Below are 10,466 nucleotides of genomic sequence, written 5' to 3' on the forward strand. Positions count from 1 at the left end.
GTGGGTTGCAATAGTCCAGTTTGGACATAACCAGTGTCCTAGCAAGGATGATACAATTCTGAGTGGAAAGGAATGGCCGGCATGCTGTGATCAGCTTGCTAGTGTAAGCCGAAGCAGAAACGACTGCGTTAGTTTGCCTCTTTAGGGAAAGTGTAGAATCTAGGTAGATTCCCAAGGTTTTAGTATCTTTGGATACTTTGATGGTGTTACCATCAATGTTGAAAGAGCTGAACGATGGGTTTAGCTTATTAAATCTCCGTTGTGGACCCAGGATGAGGAGCTCTGTCTTGTCGTTAAAACAGAGCTCATGTTGGGCCATCCACGCTTGGATGACTTGGTATATGTCATTAAGGGCTTTAGAGTCTGCAATGTAATCACCAGTGATGGGGATGAGTATCTGGGTGTCATCTACGTAGTTCGTGTAGGTGATGCCCAGATAGTCAAGCACATCAAACAGAGGTTTGGTGAAAACATTGTAGAGTGTGGGGGAGACACAGGAACCCTGAGGGACTCCGCAAGAGACCGACATTGGGTCTGCTGATGAAGTGGGAGAAAATACACTCATGTGTCTGTTGTCTAGGAAGGATCCAATTAGTGGCATTGTCGGAGAAATGTGCAGCAGATTTCAGGTGATGGCAAAGGATTTGGTGATTAACCAAGTCGAAAGCTGCAGATAAGTCCAGCAGGAGTAATGGGGCCAATTTGCCGTTGTCTTTTAAGTCCTCGATTTGGGTTTTGAGGTCTAAGAGGGCTGTTTCTGTCCCGTGCTTAGGTCTGAAGCCCGATTGTCTTGTACCGAGAAGATTATTGGTTTCCAGATAATTCTGTATCCGTAGGTATGCTGCTCGGTCTAATATTCTTAGGAGAAATGGGACCATGGTGATGGGTCTGTAGTTTGAAGGTATCTCTGGATCTAGAGTCGTTTTTTTTAGTAGGGGGATGACCAGGCATCTTTCAGATTGTTAGGGACCATTCCTGATTGAAAAGAGGAGTTGATACAGGTGGTTATGAAAGGAGCAAGATCGTGTGCCGATTCCTTGATAGTAGGTGCAGGACAGGAGTCACCTTGGTAGTTGGAAGGTTTTAAGTTACAGATGATTTTTTCAACCTCCGGGATGCGGCACAAAGCTGAATGGCGAGTGGGAGAAGGTGGTGGCCTTATTAGGCGTCGACAATTTGGTTAGGGGGGCGGTGAGAAGGGATTTTTGTTTGGCGTTGATTTTGGATTGCAAGGTGGTTATTTTGCTGAGAAGGGCATTTTGGATGTTGTTGCACCACGTATCGTCTTTGCTGCAGGTATCAGGGATGGGAGAAGGGGATTCTAATTCTTTAAGAATTTGAAATAGCTCCTTCGTGTTTGATTCGGCTTGAGATATACGCTGGTTGTAGGTCTCTTTTTTGGCTTGTAGAATTGCTTCCTTGTAATTGAGTGAAGAGATGAGAAGGAGGTCTTTGTTGGCCTCCCATGGACGACTTTTCCAACGTGCTTCAGCATTACGTTTTTCTTTGTGCAGGACTCTAAGTTGCAGGGTGAACCAGGAGTTCAGATGAGCTTGTTGTTTGGCTTTCCGTAGTTTGAGCGGTGCAATAGTGTCAATGGCTTTGAGCAGTGTTTGGTTGAATGTGTCTACTAAAACAATGGTATCATTATGCTGGAGAGCGCAGTTGTTCAGAATGGGAAGGATGAGAGGGAGTAGTTTGTCCCTAGTAATGTCCTTTTTGTTCCTGGTGGGAATGGCAGGGGCTATAGCGGGTTTGGGATGTGGGTTGGTGGCTAGTAGGTGAAAGATAATGATGTGGTGGTCGGACCAGGCACACGCGGAATTAGAACTTATCGAAGGTATTGCAATTGAAGTCTGCAATCCAGTAAGGTGTTCTGCTCCTGTTGTGGGTAGGTTCAAGAATGCGTTGCTGGAAACCTAAGTTTACGAGGGTAGTCGCAAGCTCGGTGGCCATGGGATCCTTGGGGTCGGATAAGCCTAGGTTAATGTCACCCAATAGTAGCACCTGTGAGTTAGGATTTGTATTTTCCATCAGGATGGCGTTGATATCATCAGTAAAGGATCCAAGTGGTCCTGGTGGTCTATAGATGAGGTGTAGTGTTGCTGTGTTGGTCGGTGAAAGGGTGAGTTTCACCGATAGAGATTCAGCAGAGCTAACTTCAGTGTTAGAGATGATTCTCATAGTGACAGTGTCTCTATGTATAAATGCGGCGGCGGCGGCGACTCCTTTGGAAGAGTTGGACTTGCAGTCAGTTCTGAGGATGGAGTAGCCATTGGGGAGGGCCAAGGCGAGAAGTGGGCCAGAGGCTGCATGTAGCCATGTTTCAGTGATGGCAATGAAGTCAAGGTTTTGGACAGTGATGAGGTCAATAATATCTAGTGCATGAGCTGTGATGGATCTGGCATTGATGAGGGCTCCCTTGAGTTCTTTACTGGTGGGTGCATTGGGGGTGAGATTAGGTAGCGTTTGTGTACTATACTGTGTGCTGGCGGCGTGACGGCGCTGAGTACATGGTGCACATGGCAGTCTAGATGCAAGTCTGGCATTCCTAGATTGGAGGGTGCAAGGTTGATTTGGTGTAGGTTTTGTAGCAAAATGTTGGAACCACAAAGCCGGATCATTGAGGTAAGGGTTGGTGGGGAGGTCAGTGCTGTGGAGCATGGTGTGGGCGTTTATAGTAGGGTGGTAGCGGATCCCCATAGGAATGCTGGTAGAAAGGATACAATGGATAGAAGTTAAGTACCCTAAAATGATAATGTAGTTAGAGTAAGGGCTGGCAAGATGCCTCAACCTCATGTCATAATCTGGGAGTCCAAACAGTGGGATGCACATAAGCTAGGACGAGCTTGCTGGGAGTGGCTGGTTTGTGACAATTCACGGTGCATCTGATGGCCGCACCTTTGGAACAATTAGAGTAACACATAGTAACTTGAAAGGCAGACTGAGGCACAGTAAACATAATGGTAGCTAATGTAGCACTGAAGACAAGAGATCTGTACCCCGACTTATCAAGCTTGGTCACTGTATCATAACACACAGCCCGATTATGCACTGGTGTATTCTTCATAAAAGTTCCAATCTTAACCTCTGGTGATAACAAGTGCTGAGTCATAGTGCATGTTATCTCCAGATCTGTAGTAAACCAACAAAGCATTTGAGGAATTTGAACTCTCATCTCAGTATCATTATAAGCATTCAGTGTGGTCACTAGATAGCACTGTAGCTGCAAGGAACAGCCAGCACCCTTACCTAACAGCTTACTAGCATCTTCAATCGTACATTCCTCTGGTACAATGACCCCGTGCATAACAAGGGGTATGTTTACCACATCTTTGTCACTTCCATTACCACCACTCATCTTCCACGTTGCCACTATCCTAGTGCTCAGGCATCTTTGTGTAGCAGTAGACTTATCTTCTCCTATTAAAAACGACAGCAGAACAATAATCAAGTTAGAGGCATGGGATGGCTCAGGATACATTTCAGATCAGTTTGATACTGGTTTTACATTAGTTCCACTACGTTCTGGTTTAGTAAATTAGGCAGGCGTTTTAGTTTTAGTTGCAGTTGCTGCAGCATTTTAAAGCTTGGCCGTACTCCACATCACATCCAGTTGCGATTGCTTCACGTGTATAATGAACAAGTCCAAACAGGCATTTGGCTGTCTGTATGAATGAATGAAACTTAACCACAAACCTACCCGCACTGCCAGGCTTTACCTAAACCACAATTGCCTCCCTGCCTGTGAACAGTGTAAACTTTCTTATACCACGGCAAGCTCTGAATCTGAGATGAGAAGTAGTAAGCTTGTTACTCAAGTGTTTTCTTTTTTGCAGGCTCAACTATAGAAGCCCCATATTGAGCCCAGAATAATATATAAAAGAGCAAGATGGTAAAACAATAAGTAAATCAGTAAATTTCCAATCTGTCAGGGCTACCACCCTTAGGCAGTGGGTCCCATGGTCCCATATTTTACTCCCATGGACCATACTGCAGAATTGGATGTCGGAAGTACCAAATTTAGCCCTTTTGAAGCTTGGAGCCCAATGCAGTATTTTGTTTATAAACTTTAATGGGGATTCAGTCTCCAAGTTGCATGGTGTGCCCAGGTACAAGTGGTACTTTCAGCAGGGGCGCTTTTACTGGGCTTGGGCTATACTGACAGAAGAAATTAAAGATTTCATTTTCTCCATTAAATCATTGTCCTTCAAATACAGATCATTGGACACGACTTTAGCAGGTGGTGATACTGGCAATTACATGGGGCGTACATAAAGGACATTATATGGACTAAGTCTTGTTTGTGGTAATTCTCATACTGAATAATATCAAGGGCAACGCACCTGGCCTTTTCAGCCCAGTCTCCCGAAATATTTTTGAGAGCTTATTTTTCAACTCCCTATTCTTTCTCTGAACTGAGCCTCCAGATTGAGGAGAAAGATGGTCAGAAGAGCATTTATGATGATATTCATAAAATGAGTACCCTAATCACTCTTCATGCTAATGGGTATGCCATATCTATGCACAAAATCTTTTACCCGAGCTTTCACCATCACTGCATTTACCTTCCGACATGGATGCCCTATACCCATCCGGAGATCAGATCCAAAAGAACAAATAAATACAGCCAATTGTTACAACGTGATAATTGCAAAAAGTCAATTTGGAGGTTCACAAAAGGGGCCATAAGAAAGTTCACAAGCCCTAGGGGAGGAGGGCACAACTTTTCCCTACATTATTTTGTAGACACACAGTACACTGTTGGCAATATTTTTGAGCAATCTTAAAGTTTGGTGCAAACCATGAGCTATTTAGAATCGTAATCATTTTGTCTCATTCTATGTTCTTTGGCCATGATACAATATGACAAGATGGGATATTTGTATTTTTGGGGCAACCAGATGGCCCTGAACATCTCTCCACAACGAGTCTGCATGCAACTGGCGCCCTTTTCCTAATCAATTATCTTTTTTACTGGAAGGAGCATTCTCTTGCAGCATTGGGATAATCTCTTCTAGAGTTTTATAATAGAGGCTGATCAGGACTGGCTTTAACTGGAAGAATATAGGTGTCTTCAGAATCTAACGCAGCCAGTTTGGCTGTTCGATCTGCAAAATTATTTCCACAACTAATTAGGTCATCTAGAGACTGATGTGCAGCAGCACACTTAATAAATATCTTCTCAGGAAGTGTTCTGACATCTAACAATGCTTTTACATAATGTCCATTCTTAATAGGGTTGCCTGTAGATGTCAAAAATCTTTGCTGTTTCCAGAATTGGCCATCATGGGCCACCGAAAAGAATTCTTTTAGTATAGATATTAACTGACTGCTCAGCAGATAAAGAACAAGCTCTAGTAAGGGCCACCAGTGCTGCCACTTGTACTGAGGTGGCATGGGGTAACCTTTCACTTTGTTTTTCTTCCCTGGGGGCACACACTTCGTACCCCAACACCAATCTCCCATTCTGATTTCTGTAACAAGATCTGTCAACGTAAAACACTCAATTTGGTTCTGGTAATGGAATATCTTTCAGGTCAATATGAGGCATCAACAATCTGTGATTGGTATGAAGTCGTGTGGGGGTGATATAAGGCTCCCTGTCTTGGGTTGTAGGGATGAAAGAGGCGCAGGGTTCAATACAGTGCACCTGGTCAAAGTGATATTAGAAGAATTCAAAAGGAGAATTTCATATTTCTCCAGCACTGGATCTTCCACAATTAATCCCCCATCATCAGACTGAGAATCCCTGGTAAATAAAATTTCACAGCAAAAGCAATGGACGTTGCTAATAAAGACTTAAAGGCTTCTTTTTTGCAGCCCATCCACCTTGTTTTGGGTATTTTCACTGCTAGCCAATGAGGTGCCAGGGCTTTAGCTCCACCCCAGGCATCCATCTTTAGATTTATCACTGCAATCTAAGTTACTAGGGAATCCTCCGAGCACTCTGCGCTTTCTTTTCAATAAAAAATGCTTTGATATTGGCCTTTTTGCCACAATCAACATTTTTATTAAGATTTAGATGTATTCTACCAACTGGTGTGCTTTTTAGCTACTTGTTACAATCCAGGACTGAGAAAACATTGACTGGCTTGTCTTCACCTTGCTCCTCGTGGCCATGGCTGAGGTAAGCAAGGAAAGATTCTTCAAGAATTTAAAACCTCCCTTTTCAAGTATTGCTTAGGATGTGCAAAGAAAAACGTTTTTTCTGAGGGACCTGCACCAGCAATGCATTTGTCTACATCCTCATGTCGCAGACGCTTGTGAGATATGTTGGAGCTGCACCCTGAAACCTCTGCAAGACGTGCACAGGAGCCTTCTTTATTCGGAAGAAAACAGATGCCACTCCTCAGAGAAGGAACCTTATCGGGACAACCGCAGCATCTCTGCACAGAACATCTGAGAAGCATGCTCCAGTGAAAAGGTGAGCTTCAGTGTAGGAGCACAGCTCCTCCTTTTAAGGACAAGTTCAAATGTGAAACCGAAAAAGGGGATTCACATCTCACTCCTGGTTTACTCTCCTGCCAGGATATCACAGCTTTTATTACCTTGCTTGCATGCAAGTCGTACACTCACTGTTTGCCTGGTTCACTAAACTACCAGTCCTTTTCCGTTCTCCATTCACTCTTTTTCATGTATTTTCCAATATTAGGTCACCAGCCTTTTCTTGACAATGTTCGTATTAGTTTCAAATTCTCTTTTTGTTTCTTGAATGGTTTTAATTGGACTCTCTTGCGCTGTTGATGCGACGCAAATGTCACCCTGAAGCACCCAGGTAACCCATTCATTCTCCCTCATCTTACTGGGCAACTTTGGCATTCATCGCCACATCTGGGCATGCCCCACGTCTGGGATATGCCCAGATGTTTGTATCGAGCCTGGTGGGCCTAGAGACCCAAGCTGTTCCTCACTGTTGAGGCCCAACAAGGCCGAAAGAAGTCTGGGGATGCTTGTGATCTTGTGCAGAAGGGATGTGACCAAGCAGTTTGGGCTGGGTGTCCCCTTTTGGGGTGGGACAAAGCCTGATTTGTGTATGGTCTTTCCTGCTTTTGTTATGGCTTGGCAGGTGAAGAGTTGGCCAGAGCAATGCCAGAGGTTAAGATTAATTCTAAACCTCCCAGACATAACCTTATTTGTTTTACGGACTCAAAAGAAAGGCGTGTTAGTCAGTAATGGGTCCCAAAGGGATGTTTCGTACATCCACAGCGTTTACTGTTTCTTTGGCTAGGCGCACACCAGGAATGGTGTCCATATGTAATGCTGATCTATTAGCCCCTGTATCAACCATGGCACAGGTATTCCTTCCACCAGACACTGTCCACAAGGACCATCTTGTTCTACTGGCATCATTGTGATATCTAAGATTTCCCCATCCTTCCCTAGTCAGAAAGGATCCTGTTTGGTTAAGGTGTCATTTGGAGATGCAGTGGTGAAGGTGGTTGCATGTTAGAATGAGGAGGCGGAATTCTTTGAGTCTGACCTGGAAATGGGTATGCTCCTGTAGGCGGAGGAGTCTGCATTTCAGACTCTCCCACATTATTCTGGAGATATTGGGCCTTGTTACAAATGTGCTGGTCCGGTAACAACAGTGCTGGTAAGCCTACCGGCACTGCTGTTACCGGACCGGCACATTACGAGTCTGCGGGCAGGTTCCGTCGCCGCTGCCAGGGTCAGACCTGGCGGGCGGAACAGCACCCACTCGCAGAGTTACATGGAAGCACTGGCACCGTAATTAACGGTGCCCGTGCTTCCGTGGTCCCCATCCCTTTTGAGTCCTATGGGACTCAAATTGGAATGGGGATTAACAATTACCGGCGCATGACTTCCCGGAGCGGCAGAGTTGTAACCCGCTCCCCAACAATACCACCTTTTGTTAAATCTACATTAACAAACTCTCACGCCATCCTTCATTCATGCTCCTCCTCCATCTTCTCCCTTGCCAATCTCTCAGCTTATTCATACGGCTTTGGTCCCTTCTTTGGCACCCATGTTTTGCATACCGCTCACAAACGTTCTCCTGCTTGTGCATACTGCTCTGGGGTACAAGTGAGATAAATGCATCCCCTATCTGCTGCGAGATCTACCCCATGCTCATCATAGTTTTCGGGTCTGTTGGGGGAATAGTGACAGTGCCTGGGAGGTGAAGGCGTTGCTCCAACCTAACCATGCAGGGTATGTTAGGGTCATCTGTTTGTACCTGGCTGTCTTTTGTACCACGAGGTGCGCTATGTGCCCCAATCAAAACTAGCATTGAACTGCTAGGCATTGCCTTGGCACATCATCGAAGCCCCATCTGACATGTACAGAAGATCCCCAACATGACCACCATCGCTGGTACCAGTATCTTCATGATCACCCCCATCCACGATTGTCCCTGTGAGAAGATGTCATCGAACCAGTCACTTTTCTGAATGCCGGCCTGTAAGGAAGGCATGGTATCAACAATAAGAAACACAAGTGACCACAATTCAAGGGTGTTTATGAACTTCAAGGCATATCTAATACTAAATCTACAGATGGGAGCCAGCTACCACCATCAAATAATAACGCACTACTATTGGCGTCTTGTCAAAATAAGAGGGCCTATACTAAAAAAACCTATTGCCAATCTTTACCTCTAAATACAAATAGTGTGGAGGTAGTAATTATGAAAAAGAAAGAAGTCTTCCTAAAAATATGTCTGGATGTTCAGGCCTTTGGCCTCCCTTCCCCACGTTTTCAGCACGGGACAAGGCAGTTCACTCGAGAGTAACACAATCTCTGGCTTCTTTAGCACGAGGATACAGTGCACTCATTAGCATCCGGGCCTTCTGTGACAGTCACTTTGCCTATCAGTTTCTTCATGCAGATGGCCTGATATGACAAAACAAATAGTTATTTTCCTCTTAAAAGTACTCAATTTGGTTGATTCACTATTCACCCCATATCCCACTCAGCCAGGCTCAGATCCCTTTGATACAACGATTATCACTTTGGATCCCCTCTTACGGGCTCAGATCCTCTTTCACAATGTTCATAGGATATTTGTTTGTCGGGTGACTTACGGTTCACCCCGGATCCCGCTCAGCCGGGCTCAGATCCCCTCCTTAATACAATTAGTCTCTGTGAGCCGGTTTCGGACCAGTTTCAGTTGGCATCAACTATTGAAGACTTTCGAAAGTGCCCAGGGTTTGGCTTGACCCGTTGCAGGACCACTTCGATTTCACAATTCCTTTTTACATTTGCCACCTTTCAGTTGGATACCTAACAGAGCTTCGAATGAGCACCCACGTGGCGCCGGACTACTCTGTTTACGGTATCTTGTCTTGGCTTCAAAACGTCAGTCACTCATCTGCTGTTTAATTATTCCTGTTGCTTGTTACATACGCTTCACACTCAGTTCTCTTCAGTTTTCTCTATACAATGTTGCTGCTTCAACCTTGGCTTTAACACAGACCAGTCTGGTACCAGTCTCCCCAACTCACCATCTGTGCTGACTTTACTGGTGCTGCTTTGTTGTAGTACTTAATACTTGCAATGTATTATGGGGCAATGGGTGCCCCCATGTAATTCAGTTCCTTGAACTGGATGAGAGGTCTAGTCTTTCGGGTGTGTCTCAGCCCAGGGATACCTGGGATACCTACAGACTATTTAAATCACAGCCGGCCTGAGAAACATGCTTTGCATTTCTCTGCACCTGCAGCGTGACACTCGCCGTGCTCGGATCTCCTGAAGAGGCCCACTTCTTTCTTCAGCGCCAGCGCACCTGCAAGAATAAGAACTTCGAAGGGATTGTGTCCTCCGACGTATTCCTTATCTATGATATTTGTATCTCCAGCTTGCTGGCCTCGGAAAAAATGTTTCCCAGTAGAGGGCGCTGTGCGTCGACATCCGTCGAGTAGGTGTTCCTCGACAGCCACTGTATTGACGCCGACGTCATCATGCCTATAAATGGCCACGCGCAGCGTCCATTGCTCAGTTCCGTTTTTCCGCGCTTCATGTGCCTCGGAATACCGTTGCTCAGTTCGTCAGTCGAAATATATTCATATTTCCTCGAGAAAACCGACTCGTACTCGATGGCTTCCTCCTCCGATCTGACGACTCCTCGGTCCGGTTTCAAAAAATGCTGAGACTGTGGGAAGAAAATGTCGTTGACGGATCCTCACAGGATCTGTTTGTGGTGTCTGGGAATCGAACACCAGTGTTCGGAATGTGAGGAATGCCTATCCATGACGGCGAAAGCCTTGAAGGAACGTAAGGGGAAGCTCGAGAGAGGTAAGTCAGTTTAACTTCCTCGAACGTTTCCACGGTAGAGTCGAGACATTCGTCTCCTCACCATCGAAAGCATTCTCGGTCTAGGTCTCGAAGTGGCTCCCACCACTCATTGAGGTCTAGACACTCGAAAAAGAGACGTAGAACATCTCCTTTGTCGTCGTCTTCTAGTTCCCCTGAAAGAGTAAATTGCCCCACAATACACAGCTCTC

The sequence above is a fragment of the Ambystoma mexicanum genome, chromosome 6p (assembly GCF_040938575.1).
Source record: "Ambystoma mexicanum isolate Mex_15411 chromosome 6p, UKY_AmexF1_1, whole genome shotgun sequence".
NCBI classification, from domain to species: Eukaryota; Metazoa; Chordata; class Amphibia; order Caudata; family Ambystomatidae; genus Ambystoma; species Ambystoma mexicanum.